The following is a 17,499-nucleotide window of genomic DNA, read 5'->3' on the forward strand; positions in this document are numbered from 1 at the left end:
CCTTTTATTGCATCCGTTGTCCCCTCCACTAGGTTCGACCTGGTTAACGATTTCTGTCCTCGATCAGCCTCTTTTCGACTTTAATGTTCTAGCTCCTCGATCTCGCCGAGTTTCCACGCCTCGCGCAATCCCGATCGATCTCTTCTACGTATGTCCATGTCACCTGGTCCTCATGCCGCGTCCTTATCCTCTTCGACCACTGTCTCTTCCCTCTCGCGAGACACGCTCCGTTCGATCTCCGGCTTAAAACTAACCACGAGCTTCCCGGCTCTCGGTTACGATTCACCTGAGCGTCAAGTGTGTCAAAGGCCCTCCTACTCCGTCCACGGCTACGCCGAGGAAGGTCATTATCGTCTCCTCTCTGGCTGCAACCAGCCAAGCTTCGGGTTATGCTCGCTCGCGTTGTCAAAGGCGTAGCCGGCCCAATGGACGTTCAAGTTTTCGTATGCAACGCGACCCTACCTTTGCCCGGCCACGATTTGCCTTCGCTCCAGGTGAAAGCTGATGGAAAAGCTGCCAACCGTATTCTTTTTCATGCTTAAAGCGTGCGAGCTACTATGTGTACACTATTCCAAGTTGTTTTAGTGTAATGGGGTTTTCGTGTTTCCGTCGTCGAAAGTGTTTAACGACTGCAGTCTTCGAAGTTGATGGTCTTCACAAAAGTCCGTTCGATTTGATTCGAACTTCAGGTCTTCTATATTGGAAACGCGACACCGTTAAGAAAACGTCGATTGTAACTGTCCAGCAGAACTGTATTCGAACGATTTCCCGATGAAACTGCGAATCGGATGGACCGTTGCACCGTCTACGCGGGTTCAGACCGGTCTGATGCGATCTCGCAAGTGATCCAGTTCGATTATCGTTCGATTGTCGACGCAAGACGTCTAGGAATGCTGGCGGGGATGGAGAAAAACGGTGATCGTGGACTTTCGACGAAGCGGGCGACTCGATTTCCGAATCAACGATAAACGATGACAAACGACAAAAAAGTGGAACGCGAGAGTGAAATCTAGAACGTACCGCGAAAAACGACGCAAGGGAGGTGGTTCGATGCGGAAGATCTACGCGAGGAATATTAAGCAGATTCATTCGTGCTCGTAACTTTTCGTATCGGCTTGGAGCTTGTAATGAGATATTTATTACGCACTGTCTCGTTTCATTCTTCGGTTCATTTCAAAGTTACACATTCAGGTCTTATTTTTGATTAAAAGAAGATGTACCAGCCACTGTAATAAGCGTTGTCCTGATACAAATTTTCGAGTAACTCCGCCTCGAGAGAGGTTTTCACTAACAGATCGTCGGTGAAGGTGTTCCCATTATCCGGACTGGAGGCTCGAACGCGTTACACCAGCAACCTACATTCGACAAAAACGAACCATAAAGCTGTTGTTATCATGGCTCTCAGCCTACGATAATGTTCTTGATTCAGAGTTGAGTCTTGAGTCTTGATTCAGAGTTTTCCTGAACGATATTACAATGACGTGCAGCTCCGAACATCCGTGACACCTAGACAAAGTAGATTATGAATAATTACGAACTCTGTTTCCTCGTGTCGTTTCTCGGCTTGGAGAAAGCTTTAATGTGCCGTTCCGCGTGGATATTGATACCAAGGATGTAAATGATCAAGAAATTAGCTGAAGAAACTGGCAAAAAACAGTTCCTATGGATACCAAAAACCCGTCCGGAGAGTCGGCGACGCACTGGACTTAGGCTCTGCTCCCTCTATCTTTAGTGGAAACTTAGATTTTTGGCCTTCAATACCATTAGATGGATAGAATTTGGACTTTGAAACTTTTACCGAGGTCCTCAAAGTTATACTGATACCATGCTCTTCTATAGTCCTCGAGGACTCCGCCGTAAAGTCCGCGACGCACGGGACATAGCATTAAAATAAATTGATCTTTAGTTTCCTTCGAACTGATGATTTTCCATTATGGAATTTGAAAAGAATCAGGGGATTCTAGTGACGAACATGGGCCGTCCGAATGAATTTCATTGACCTACTATTGACCCGGCCGGTGGTCAGGTAGGTTGAGCGACGACCGGCTTGCTCGACCGCCGAAAAGCGATCGTGTGGACCAGCTCGTTCACGGAAACGAGTTATGCGTTCTCTTCCTTTTTGCTGTTTCTTTTTATTTCGACCTTCGATACCCATGGTGCAGCAACGTGCTCGTTTCATTTCGTACCAGCCTAGATACAAGTTTTAGCCCACAAACATACCATGGACATTGCTCGATACCACGATTCGTCTTGCTTCGTACGGTATACCGTTTTGTTTTTGAATATTTCTGACCATGTTGGAATTCGTTTAACCCCCTTCGATCAGCGTTGGTCCATCGACTGACTTTTGGAAGTTTTAATTTCTTGGTGCCACGTAGATTCTTATCGTGTTCGTTGATCTTGTATGTCGATTTCGAATAGCAAAGTTGGTTACAGATAATTGCTAACGATTCAGTGCTAACAAGCTTGACGACAAGCTCTTCTCGCGATGGCTGGTAAACGAAAAAGAGAAATTCCAGTTTGTCGAGAAGTAGGTGAACGAATCGCGTCGACGTTTGCCGCGAAAGATTCCCCGAAAACGCGCCTAACGGACGGAAATCGGAAGGCGTCGAACGCGGAAAATGGAGACACGGTTGAAAGTATTTGCACTGACGCGGTGCATCGGAACTGGTTTGCACGTGTTCGAAGTGAACCAAGCAACTGGGACACGTTACATATTGGGTGGGCATAAAAATTTTCAAACGTCCGGCGTAACCCTGTCTATCGTCACGTAAGCAGCTGTCAATCGAGATCGTCAATTCTATCCAGGGATATTAATCACACTTCGTGACGGCTGCCAACGGTACGTTTCTTTAAATAGTATCTGAGAACCGTACAATCATAAATATTGAGGTGATTATGAAAACTTGAGTATCTTTGAGTAGATAGTTCTAAAGTTAAGAGCTAGATTTTTAATTCAATTTCAATATGATCAAATAGCATGTATACTTATATATGACACAGAAATCATATGTCATTAAACATTAAGAGAGAAGAGAAATTCTTTTTCGTTGTAATTAAGTGTTGTGTATCTTTCAATTTTCACGTGTCTTCCTTTTAACACCTTGTAGAAAGGAGGAGTCAATTAAGTTGGTCAATGAACTGTCGTTTCTCTCGTTGCTTGCGTAACTCTAATAATAAACCCAATTATCAATGATTTCTACAGATGTATGGGATCAAATGAAGAATTTCGTTTCGCTAAGCTCGAGGAATCTTTTATAGCAGGAATGAAAATGTACAGGGAAGTGGACATTATGACAGCTTAAGGTATCATTTAGCAAGCGGAAATGACACCTCCAATGATACTGTTTCCGCGCTACTTAAATCGCCACCCATAATTTCAAACGTAACATAGAATCAAGGAACACAATGTCTGCACGCTTCCGTTCTTTCATCTTACCGGTGATCTCAGTTGCGTCAAACGAGAGCAGACTGCGAAGATCGTGCTCGTAGGAAAGTAAACCAATTCTCGAACTCGTTACGTGACACCTGTTTCTGACACGATGGTGGTTCGCTTTGGCCACAGACAAGAAAACTTTCACCGATTTTCCCGATCCGCCGACGAAACCATTCATCTCGTTCGATCGTTCACCTAACGAGGGAGTAATTCCGGGATGATGTAACAAATCTATTAATATGAGATTCATGAACTATTGTCCGGAATCTAAGACAATGCCCGAAGCGTTTGTTAAGTACAGTGACTTCATGATGACTCAATCTCAGCTATTTCAATTCTAGAATTTTAGAATTGTACAGCGGCGATCTTGAAGTATTCGTTATTGAAACAGAATGAAATTTTATACACGTAATAGCATCCCCATAAGAAATTTAGAATAACTCAAATATTTCAAGAGTCTCAGAATATTGAGAATTTATTTTTAATTTGAAATTGATTGTCCTAGCGTTAAAAAGCTAAGGAGTATCGACAGAGAGGAAGCAGCTAGGATTGCCTGTCGTCGTGCCTGAAAAATCCGACTGCCGTTACTCTTTTCAAATCAGTTCGCGTTGCCTCCGAAAATGCTACGTGCCATGGGTATCGAGCGGCTAAGTCGCGGATAGGATGTGGGTCAGCTATTGTGCAGGGTCGATTCTAAGACGGGTTCGTAAGAAGTACGTGCAGCATCGAGACATACATTTCTATGTATGACTAAATTTTGTACGGTTAAAACGCGATTAAACCGTAAACGATTTACAATTTTGGGATACCTACATTGTTCCATGACGAATTTGATTCTATAGGAATGATCTGTCTGTTAAACGTACGTATACCTTTACAATATTTTCCGAGTTTATTTATTTCCCTTAACTTATTGAATAAGCTCATAAGGGGGATGAAATTTATGATTTTATCCCTTTTGTGGACCTCGGCTCATCATTCTTTTTTAAAATTATTTTATATCTCCTTATGAGTCTCGGCTCATCCTTTCCAGTTATTTACTATTTTATCCCTCTTTGACATCGCCGTGACCACCATTCCTAATTATTTATTATTTCATTCCTCTTTATAGGACTCGCCAGGACCATCCCTGTATTCGTTATATCACCGTATGCTTTACACCCTTGCACCCCTTAGATCTCTGTATCCCTAACATTTTTACAAACGCCACAAAACAATCTTTGCTGTTCCCAACAATGTTGCAAATGCGCCGGAGCCGGGTTCCTCGATTTGCAGCAATGTTTCGAATTCTAAAATCGCGCTTGTGGAATTTGTAGCAATGTTGCAAATCAGGGAATTCCTGGTTGCAAATCAAGAAACCGCGTTTTCCTGTTGACTTTCGTCTTTGTTGGCACTAGTGGGATGTTCTAGGGGATTCATCAGGAAATCTTTCCTAGCTACTTTAGAAATCTAACGATAGGAATTCAAAGACAAAGATGACACTAGCAATACGGTCTTCTAGCACGTTATCAATGATTACAGATCCAACATGACTAGACATGCCTTTGTTTTCAAGAGGTTTTGAGTTTGTGACTTGAGAACGAACGCCATCTACTCTATTTAGAATCAAGCGTTGTAAACTTTACCGACAGTCCCTAAAAAAATCCCCAGAAACGAGTTCTCAAATTACGTCGTCCCTACTGAACAGTTTGCAAAGAAAGAGGAACGTGTTCAGGAGGTTTAAAGAATCTTAGTCTGGTTTTTATATTACCCAAATCGTCAAAAAGTTATAAAATATTGAAATTGATATCTGTCGACGGTCAGGAAAATAGCAGATCGGACTCACCTGCGTTAATTTATTCGTAATATAAACATTTCTGCGGTTCGGATAGAATATTCTTTGGATCAGATAGAACAAAACGGGCACACAGGGGATTATGTACTTACAAGCCTCCGTTTAGAAAAATAGTGAGAACTACGATTTCGTTCATTATTCACTCGTGAAAGACATCAAAAAGGTAAAACAGACCACAAATTTAGTTCCTCATATTTTCTGTAGAGCGCAGTTTATTCGTTTTCTGCGATTGACACGCAGCTCGTGTACGTGAAGTAGCCTCGACGCTTGCATCGCTTCAAACAGTATTAAAATATTATATTAAATTGTGTATTAGGTATCAAAGATACGAAAAACAAGAGACAAAGTTGAAGAGAAGACCGGAGTCATGATTTCTGTCATCATTGTATTCAGAAATGCGTAAGCTGAAAATTTATACTTTATTTTGCCGATATAGATACGAATTAGAATAACATATTTCTCATTTATTCTGCTTTTATGACGATAATTTATTAAATATCATTAATATCTTATGCATTTTTCTATCTTCTTTTCTATATTTCGATGCTTTAAATTGGAAAAAGTAATCTTAACCTTATTTCAATATTCTTAGACGGAACCACTTCCGTGTTAAAGTTTCGAAGCAATTCCATTATGGCGTCCTCCCATTTCGACCAATCAGATTCATCGCTGAAGGGTTAGGAGCGCGAAGTGTGACGCAGTACATCAGTCCTCTTCGAAGCTTTGTCTGTCTTTTTCGTGTCTGCAACAGGTAAGGTTAAATTATCTTCAAACATTAAATTAAATTGCCGATATTTGGCGTTGAAAGTACAAAAAACAGAAAGAAACATCGAAGAGAAGTCTAGATTCTTGATTTTTGACATTAATTCGGCGTTTCTTCAAAAATACGAGAGTTGAAAATTTTTGCTCTTGTCGCGATTGCATAATGAGGTTGGAACAGCAGAATCTGAATTACTTTCCCTTTTATATCGTTGATTTCCTAACAAATATTGAACGTTTTTAATACTATATCACACAATTTATTGTTTGATATTTAATAACGTTCTTTCTCGAGCATCGTAATATTATGAGATCTGTTCGTCTACCGGCTTCGGTTCAGCTGGGGACGAACATTACCGAATAATACCGAACGGTGCTGATCGGTCTCCGATGGGAAGGAAGGTCTCGCCATTGCTCTCTCGAGCTTCGAAGAGATAACACGTGTTGAGAGCAACCTTCCGCATAAGTAGTAGGTACACATTGTACCTATTAAAATATTTTGCATAAATTATAGTTCGATCGTGTATTACTAATAATTTTATTATTGTTGATTAAATTTTATTAACATAAATTCGTATTTCTTATTTGTTACAGATATTTGATGGATGTTGAAAGGACGCCATGATACCTGATATGGGTTTGCAATTGAATTTCGTAAGGATTTATTGTTTTAATTTATTCTAATCAATTATTAACATTTATTATTACTCTTTTTTTATTGTTAATTGTAAGCATTTTTTATATTCAATTGGTACCAAGGTCAAGAAAGAGAAGATAAGAGATATTTTTTTTCTTTAATCAATTCATAGAAAAAGAATAATTAATTTTTCATTTTATTAAATAATTTCGTCTAGTATTTTAATACATTCGTTTTAAAGTAAAACAAAATTGAAATAATTCGTATTCTACTGCAAATGATTGCTTTTCTTCTGCAATTACTAATTGTTTTAAACAATCTATTTTTGTTAAATCGTAGTAATTATATTATAATATCCAACTTTTGATGTAAGTTTAAATTAAAATAGAATCACGTTTTTAAATCATATGCTCTTTAAGCATGATTAATTATTGGATTTTGCTTATTGAAAAGAATTAGATAATTTATAAATCATGCTGTAATAGAATTTCTAACAATTTGTAGTATGCTTACAATCTTAACAACAAAAATCCTCTGCTTTAATACAGTAGTCTATTATCTTTATTACAAAATGATTTTCTATCGATGTAATATTCATTGAAATAATTATCAACAATTATTTAAAACATTTCATTTCAATCCAGGATCAATATTCAGCTTTAACAATATTTGTGCTCGTCGAATATATCTCACGAACATAGATATTTTCATTTACAAGCCATTAATAACAGTATTTACACTTCGAAAGCTCAATAAGAAGAATGTTGTTTTGTATATTTCCACCCAGCCCATCCCTGCTCACTAAGTTTTTCTTTCAGAAATTGTTGTGACCGCGCGCAATGCGGTCGGTAGAGTCAGTGTTTGTACGAACATACTTCCAATGTTTTGATTTTTGCAAGGGCGAACTGGCCCTGAATAGAGTTGCGTTTGTATGATTAGGAATCACGCGAAAGTAGAGTCAGTGTTTGCTGCGTATTATAAAATATTTTCTAGAGCATCGCGGCTCTGATTTTTCTTTTTCCATCGCGAAAGTAGAGTCTCAACAATTGTTCGCCCGAAATTATTCACGGTCGCGTTACAAATACTTTATATTTTTATTTTTATTTTTAATTTTTTTGTTTCAATTTCTCGATATATCCGGTATTAAAGTCAGAGCACCACTGAAGAGGAGTCTTGGGCGTTGCTCCACAAGGAAAGAGTGTAAGTATCTTATTACTTTATTTAATTAATTTTAATTCAAGTAGAATAATTTACAATTTCAACACTTGATAGTTGAGAGTTATTTTTCATTGTTAATATTTGATAAAATCCAAATTTATATACAATTTTATTACAATAAGAATTAATAATTTTCAAAATTAACCGTAATTCTTTTTTGTTTTGTTACAGATGAATTTTTTGATTTTGCCGAGTTCCTGGATATCCTGATGATGGCTTTCTTCACGACTTCCGTCTTGGTACGTCACTTAATTGCTTTTTATTAAAATAGAATGATTTACAATTTCAAAACTTGATAATTGAGAGTTTTTTTTTAAATTGCTAATACTTTATAAAATCGAAACTTATATACATATAATTTTATTAGAATAAAAACTGATAATTTGCAAAATTAACCGTAATTCTTCTTTTTTTGTTACAGATGAATCTTCTCCTACAAGACAGCCTCCTACCTGGTGTTGTCCATCCTTCTACTTGACTGTCGGAAGAAGAGCATATCTGCGAACGGTGAGTCGCATGTTTTATGGTTCCTCCGGTGCCCAATCATGTCGTAGGACGAATGGTCCGAATCGACACGGGCTACTGGTTGTATATGTAGTTGGCTAGCACAGTGACCATGGGTATGATTATACTCATGAGTAGTTACATTTTTATTGTATTTCATTTTATTTAGTTCAGGCTAGGTCTTCTTGCACTTCGCGTTTAAACATTATTTCTATTTCAGATATTTCAATAGAAATTTATAAAACATATGAATGCTTGAAAATGTTCATGATACGATTTTATAACAAAGCGTGGAATATGAAATATTGTAATACAGAAACAATTTTATTTAGTTTTTCTTTAACGAAGAAGTCAGATACCATCTGATTTAGTTATTGTAAAGATTCAAATTGATAGAATATTGGTAACATAATATGTTTATTGGATATACATACTAATTATGATTTTACATTGATTTCATTACATTTTGTACATTGAAAATTCAAATAGAATTTGAGAATTTTTTACGAGTAGTAAAGTTCAATTCTCTCTATAGCGAAGTTTAACTTAGTTATGCTTTCATGTAAAATTGATCAATTTATGTGCAAGAAGACAATTCGTGACGGGTAGATTTCCAATTCAGAGTGATCTATTTCAACAGATTTTGCGTATTTTTGAAAAGTTACTCTGAGGAGGGAGTCGCCCGAGGATGTTTTAATTTTTTATTAATTTTCATAATAAATTCTTTTTTCATTGTAAAGAATTCTTAATTAGTCATTTTGCTTTCAATAAAATATCACATTCAATTTTGACATTAAATTCCTTTTTATTAGAGTTTTGCCTTTATTAAATTAGTGTTGCGAGAAATTTCCGACGCGAGAGTAAATATGACGATGCACTGACTAGTATTCGGTGGGAATCCTTTTGGTTTTTAAACTCAATCCTTTTTATTATTTAATTAATCAAAGTAGTTACAAGGATTCCGCGGCCTGAGACCGTGAACACCATCTCTGGGAGATATACCCATGCATTACTAGGCCTTTGCAGGCGCAGCTTTAGAATACGGAACATATGAAAATATGTTACCATATTCTAAACTGTAGTCCTTTTGTCTATACTATGGGCGTCCGTCAATCTGACACCGTTGGATGCAACGTGTTGGACGGGCGGGTAGCGCTCTTAGCGAAGGGGTGCACTCTGTCCTGGCGTTACGACGTCCAGGCGGGGTGGGTGGTATGTAGCGTCTGGCGTAAGACTAGGGGGCGTGAGACCCTTCGTTGCCAGCTGATATTAGCAGTGCACCATGTTTGCGTCATAGTTGCTCTATTTTACTTTTCAGTATTTGTTCTTAAAGTTTTATATTTACAAAGTCGAGTCACTTTTATTAAAATAGTGAAATATTAGCCCGTTAGATGTTTATGTACTAATCATGTTTGTAGATCAGGATTTTCAGGTTTAACCCCTTCCGTGTTTATGGCCAAAGCCCATTCACGTGCCCAGGTGCTACTTGGATGGGTAGAGGCAATGGGCACGATGACCTAGTTCATAAGAATAATAATTAATAAGCGGCTGGCATTGTGTTAGTATATCGTGCACGACGTAATTTCCACATATGGTGTGTGTGTTTTTAGGCTGTGGGATTGCGTCGGTTTAATAACTTTTTCATTTAACTTTTAATTTGAAATAATATTTTATTCAACAATATGTACAATGAACGTACAAACCAAGTAGTATTATTACCATTACTATTACTATATTGCCATTATTATTACCATGATTATTACCACTATTATGAAATATTCTGTATCAAAGTAGTTAATTAAATTTTGTAATTATCATTATACGCAATGAATGCTAGCCTTGCCAGACGATTTCAGTGAAAAATGGTACGTACCGTAGAGTGTGATGTGAGATGAAACTCGGGTGTCGGAGGCGTCCCGGGACGTTCTCTCTAGTGTAGCTCTTGCGCCCGGGTGGAGTGTATGGGGGTCGTGGAATGAATTTTTGTGAGAATGTGATTTTGCCTTTTTTAAATATAGCGTTAGGTAGGTAGGTAGTATACCTTCTGGTGTGTGTGATAGATTGTAACTAGGTAGGGCCGGGACAGGTTGTCACAGTCTCTTGGTCGGGTAGGCGCGATTTCGCGTGATCAACCTGTACCTGGAATATATTTGAAGAATTGACGATCCAATCGATACGAACGGAGTATGTCGTTCGCCTTCGATTCTATCTGTACAATTTTTCAAATTTTTGGCGACTTCATAAGTCGTCATACGCGATCGCGATGGCACGAAACGCACAAGTTCTGCTCGAGCATGGCACGTGAGCACGAACAACGACTTGTATAAAGTCCTTTTTCGTCCACGTGTCAATTAGAGTTTCGCGATTATTCTTTTTTGTTGATTGTTTTTTTTTTTTGTTTTGCGAATTTGCAAGTCTCGAGCTTTAGATATAAGTTTCAGGTGGGTGGACCGCCCGAAGAAAGAAAAGGCTATATGCCGAAGCGCCCCGACAAACTGTCTTTCAAGAGGGGAACTACTAATGATTTTGCATCCTTTTGAAAAAAAGGATGGGAAATCATTATCGTTACTACTTCGTCACTGTGCTTGCCTGTAGTTGTAGTTTTGTAATTTCAGGAGAAGAGGGGGCCCGTGACCCCCATGATTTTGGGCAAATCGCGTTTTCAATTTAGTGTTGCGAATATTGACCACGGTTCAATTTAGTGTTGCGAATGAATATCGATCACGGTTCAATTTAATGTTGCGTATGCATGATTATCGCAATTTTCATTTAGTGTTGCGAACTTTAAATATCGCGTTTCTTTCTTACATTGCTTTAAAATAGAATTTAACTTTTCAGTGTTGATTGCTTTAAGATTTTTGAGAGTTTTACTTTTTAATGTTGATTGTTTTAGTGTTGCGAGTAAAAAATTCACGGTTTGAGAATCCCCCCTTTTTGCATTTTAATTGCATGTCTGTTAAAGATAGCGTTGCGAATGATATTAGCGCGATTGTTTCCCAGTGTTGCGACTTATAAATACGGGATTGCTTTGCATTAGTTTTTAGAGTTCCCTGCTAATTAGTGTTGCGGTAATGAATATTCGCGTTTTGCATTAGAGTTGCGATATATGATGAAATGCCCAAAAACGATCCAGTGGAGTTGCCATGGTCCATAAGGCAGCTATGGACCAGCTGCCGTGATACAGCCTTTGATTGGCTGTACCCCTTTTTTAGATTAGTGTTGCGTTTTACAAAATTCGGTAGATTTGAGTAGTGTTGCCTTACAGTTCGCGTTTTTTTCTTTTTTTCTTTTTTTCAGCTTAGCGTTGCGCATAATGGAGCAGCCTTCACGCGAATGCTTTTGTACATATTATATAATTAATGAAATTAGTGTTGCGAGTAAAAAATTCACGGTTTGACAATCCCCCTTTTCTGCATTTTAATTGCATGTCTGTTAAAAATAGTGTTGCGAATGACATTAGCGCGATTGTTTCCCAGTGTTGCGACTTATAAATACGCGATTGCTTTGCATTAGTTTATAGAGTTCCCTGCTAATTAGTGTTGCGATAATGAATATTCGCGTTTTGCATTAGAGTTGCGATATATGATGAAATGCCCAAAAACGATCCAGTGGAGTTGCCATGGTCCATAAGGCAGCTATGGACCAGCTGCCGTGGTACAGTCTTGGATTGGCTGTACCCCTTTTTTAGATTAGTGTTGCGTCTTACAAAATTCGGTAGATTTGAGTAGTGTTGCGTTGCAGTTCGCGTTTTTTCTTTTTTTCTTTTTTTCAGCTTAGTGTTGCGCATAATGGAGCAGCCTTCACGCGAATGCTTTTGTACATATTATATAATTAATAAAATTAGTGTTGCGAATGAATTCGCGATTGTTATTAAATTAGTGGAAGTAACTATGACTCACATTCGGTGGGAATCCTTTTAAGGATTCCGCGGCCTGAGACCGTGAACACCATCTCTGGGAGATATACCCATGCATTACTAGGCCTTTGCAGGCGCAGTTTTAGAATAGGGAACATATGAAAATATGTTACCATATTCTAAACTGTAGTCCTTTTGTCTATACTATGGGCGTCCGTCAATCTGACACCGTTGGATGCAACGTGTTGGACGGGCGGGTAGCGCTCTTAGCGAAGGGGTGCACTCTGTCCTGGCGTTACGACGTCCAGGCGGGGTGGGTGGTATGTAGCGTCTGGCGTAAGACTAGGGGGCGTGAGACCCTTCGTTGCCAGCCGATGTTTTGTCATAGTTCAGAATGTTTGCAATTTTGAAATTAGTGTTGCGTGTGAGTTCGGTTTGTTTTATAGGGTTTGCTTAGGGATTGCTCTTATGGGCAATCAAACTTTTCTTTTCAGCTTCCCCTATCCCCCTATGCTTTCTCACGTTTTTTTTTTTTTTGTAAATTTCGAAAATTTTGAGCTTTCGGCTGTTGAAATACTGTTAAATAATATATGAATTTAATGTTTTCAGAATATTATTAAATACGATAAAGTTTTAAATAGAACTTTATTCATAGTTTTATTTAAAATGGAAACTCATTTTATTTTGTAAGGATTGGTGATAATTTATTTCAAGGAATATTTGTTCATTTGAAATAGCTTATTAAATTTTAATTCTTCTTTGTTTAAACAAAGGTAGTGGATGATTGATGTTCGAGTTATTCAGTTTTAATTTTTGATCGCGATATTTCGTTTCAAGCTTACGGAAAAGCTAATTAAATTACTTTTATAAATTTTCAAATTCTTTCAAAAGCAAAGTCCACTCGCGATTTTCTTTTCAGTTTTTCCATTTACAATAAATTTGCATTGAAAGGTGTATTGAATAATATAATGCAATAAAGTCAAGTGAAGTCATGGTTTTATGTATATTGTAGTAAAAGACAGTTTTTTCAATCAAAATATTGTGTACTATTTGTCGCGAAATGAACGAATATTAAATACAGTAAAATGAAATAATTAATGTTCTTAACTCAAATCACTGAACTTAAATATATATTTTTCTAAATCTTTTTCTCCTTATTTTGGTACTGAAGTTTGCTTTTAATTCATGTCTCTTTTTAAATTGATTTCGAGTTATTAACAACCACTCTGACTTTTGTAAAATTTTATTGTTACTGATGCATCTTCTTTCCAGCTATTAATTTTTTTGTCTTTATCTGGATTCAATTAATCAGTTTCTGTTACAGAGACATATCTTTATAGGAAGTATGAAGTTAAGGTATTTAGTTACCTAACCTGATGTTAAAATGGTTTAAAATTGTGCTTAATCCTTTTTAGTTTGTTTCGGGAAATATTTTGGTAAGAATCATCGAACCAACAAATTTATTACAGGTATTTGTTTTTATCCCTTTAAATTTTGATGTAGGCAGGTTGTAAGTCTATGGTTATGGCAATATAAATTTTATATATTTATGTTTTTAAATTATGTTTAATTCTTTTTAGTTTATTTCAGGAAATACTGTGGTATGGACAACCCAACCAACAAATTGGTTAGGTAGAACAATTATATCTTAAGGACCCTAAAATTAAGTAATTGAATAAGTATCTAATTAAGTTTAAACAGTGCAGTATTCAATTAGGAAATTTTAGATTTAAGCGAATTTTTGTCATTATACGAGCGCTCGTATTCTTATCGTTAGTATTTAGATGTAAGACAAATATGCAATTACATATTACTAATTACAGATCTGTAATCAAAATGAAAAAATTGTAAGGTAGGATTAAGAAAGAAAAATATAAGTAGGCAAGTAGTGAATAGAGATAATGCTCCTTTTGTTGTTCGTTTGCACAACAGTCGAAACGTTTTGCAAATGTGCATCAAGAGGATGATGTTATTGAATAAAAATTTGCATAAATGGAGGGTGGATGGGATGAGGTAGGGCGGGTCTCCACCCGCAGCAACCTCCCCGTGGTGAGACCTGGGCAATCGTTATTATTTGATGGATTATTAATAATTGCATCATTATTTCAATGGTGCCCTTATTAATTATGCAGCAAATAATACGAGCGAATTGGCTGCGAAATTTATGCTTTTTTTCTATTTAATCGCTGTTATATCTTTTTCAGGAACTATGCCTTTGAGATTCTGAAGTGTGCCACATTGCAAATACAATTTTACGAAAAGAAAATTAATAATAATGAATGCATGGTTAGTATTGTTTAATTATATTTTTATACATATAGCTATCGTAGCATACATGTGTCATTTAGGTGTATGCGAAAGGTGACGTACTATAGCATTCCGTTAGTTGGATGCAATAACTGAGATAGCGCTTAAATCAGTTTCTGTTCGGCCTAATTTTCGATGAAACGTTGACTGTTTTACCGACGCGAAATTCCGAGTTCGACCTTGTAATATGATTGGTGTCTCATGTACCTTTTCCGTGAACACCAGCAGGGAACTCACCTGTCGGTGACTACTATAGTCTCTCGCCGATGGTAAGACTCACCTGTGAACAGCCTTAGCGAATTGCTCGAGAGATCGCACCTCTGGTCGATTCTTAATTTTAAATTAAATATTATCATCTAAATTGCAAGAGCTATAAATTTTACGAAATATTATGGAAGGTAATGTTAGGGAAAGTGAAACAAAAAAATTAATTCATTTTTATTTCATTTACCAAAATTTATTTTCAACTCTTACATTAAAAATCGCACTTTCCTAAAGCTATTCTTGAATTCCACGCATAAAAGGATCATTATTGAAATTCTCGTTGCTCTCCTTCGTGTCTCTCCTCAAATTCGACGGGAGGACTTCTTCAGTGGCCTGCCACTCGTTGCCATAAATTGGTCCTGCCATGTTCGTGTCATAGTTGTTCGCTATGTAGTTTATCGAGCCAACATGATTAACGCTGTTCACATAATCGACTGGCCTGACCACGTGCACCTTCGAATCCACGTTTTGATAGGGGTCCGTGTCGATGGCATAATTATCAGAGCCCGTACGTAACAGGGGCTCCATGTCGCTGCTGTTCCCCATGTTGTTGTTATTGATCAAATATTGATACCTCTGCGGTTCGTCGTAATCGCTGGAGTTCCAGCTGGAGTAGGTGTAATTAGAATTAACCGAAGGGAACCTGTAATCCGTATTGGAAATAGGATGTTCCGCTTTGAACGACGCGTTCGTTGAATCGATGCTGTGATTTGTTTGATCGTAATTGGTGGTTATAAATCGTCTTCCAAAGCTGCGACCCCAACCTCCACCACCCCCTCCATAACCACCGCCACCGCCACCGCCACCTCCTCCATAACCACCGCCACCGGATGGTGGACCATAGCCACTGGATGGTGGAGGACCATAGGAATTGTCTGAAGGTCCACAGCAGCTTCCACCACCTCCTCCACCACCTCCTCCACCACCGCCACTTGCTTTCGTTAACAGAACGACTTCTTTGTATTGACCTGTGAAAGTTATATTGATGATGAGTATTGATGATGAACTTTAGGGTTGTTTAATTAGGAAGTTACCTCCTCCTCCTCCACCACCACCACCATGGCCCCCACCTCCTCCACCTTTCATGAATTTCTGCATCAACATCGCCATCGATATCATTAGGGACATGCCGGCCATCATCATACCCTTCATCGTTGCCACACCTGTTGTATACAAAATCATTTAATTTTTGTTCGTATCTGTTTAAATCACTCTACGTGATATGGAGATAAGATTATACCCATCAGTTTCATTTTGAGCATCATTAGTCCTGCCATCATCATCATCTTGCATTTACCACCCTTCCCTTTTCCTCCACCACCACCTCCTTTCCCTCGTCCTGTGACAAATAGAATTCTCATTAGAAAATACTTTGATATGTATTCCTGGGATACGAACCTTCAGATACCCCGGTTTCATCGAACATAATATCAATCTGATTTTTCTCTCGATGACCGTTCCATCTTGGTAGTGTAATCCTCAGAGCAAACGTGTCGAAAAAGTCATTCACACTGCGTTCGATAGTGTCATTGACATCGTTGCTAGATCTACGAACGTTAACTCTCGTTTTCACTAGTTTGATCCGTTGACCCATTAAATAAATCTCGTTCAATTCCCTTATGGATTCTAAAAATCGACCGAGACGTTTTCTCGCGCAAACGAGCGAAAGATTGATGATACAGTGGCCTATGTCCTTCGTTGGAAATTCCGGGAAACCATCGTCCTTCGAGGAATCGTTCCTCCACGATGGCACCACTCTGATATCCACTCTGAGGCCATTCTTCCGGAAGTCAAATATTTGTCGACCAGAGCTGATGAAAGAATTTTATAAATGAGAAAAAATGATACAACCCTTCGCCTACGGTAATTAACACAGTCTCAAACGGAATTAAATTAACAAAATTCTACTATTGGCGAGCTGCAGTTCTAACGATCCCATAAGGATCCACGTCCATCTGATCCTTGGTAATAATTCCATCGTTCGCCTGACTGTGGACGATTAACAGAAGCACAAATACGACGAACATCGGTTCACGCACTGGAGAAAAATCCTGGAGATCAATATCGGTCGACACGCGATCATCAACGAGGAGACAGACTTCCTGGTACCAGCTGCCAAAGACTGACTTCCGCTAATCCGTAATCGTTTATATACAACGAGATTTATGTCATCCGTTGGATTTTTCCAGCGCCCTGTCACGATTGCCATTTGTCGTTGGCCTGGTAAATAACTTAATAACAATCCTGACGCCCATTTCGTTCCTGCGGTGGTTGGGGACACTCCCTCGCAACGCGACACCGAAACAGGATGCGGTGTTTCGTGATTTCAGGGACGATTTGTATTGCAAAAATCGTAGAACTTCGGCGGCGAAGCGTGATCACAATACCTACTTCCATTCTTGATAGTATCGAAGTGATAACACATAAATTACTTGTTTGATAAGCTGCACCTGCTCCACGACGACCACGTGTTCCTGTTCGATCAGAGAATGTTGAGGAAATCTAACACACGGCGTTGTGAAGGGGACGACCTTGTTTCATATCAGTCTAATTGAACGACATGTTCATTTTGCAATTACTGTCTGACATATATAATTTTCTTCACCATACCGAGGCGAAGAGTAGCCTTCACCTTGCTCCAATAGACCGAGTCTGCTATTTTCTTTTCTACAACTGCATTCAAC

The sequence above is a fragment of the Osmia bicornis genome, chromosome 9 (genome assembly GCF_907164935.1).
Source record: "Osmia bicornis bicornis chromosome 9, iOsmBic2.1, whole genome shotgun sequence".
NCBI lineage: Eukaryota > Metazoa > Arthropoda > Insecta > Hymenoptera > Megachilidae > Osmia > Osmia bicornis.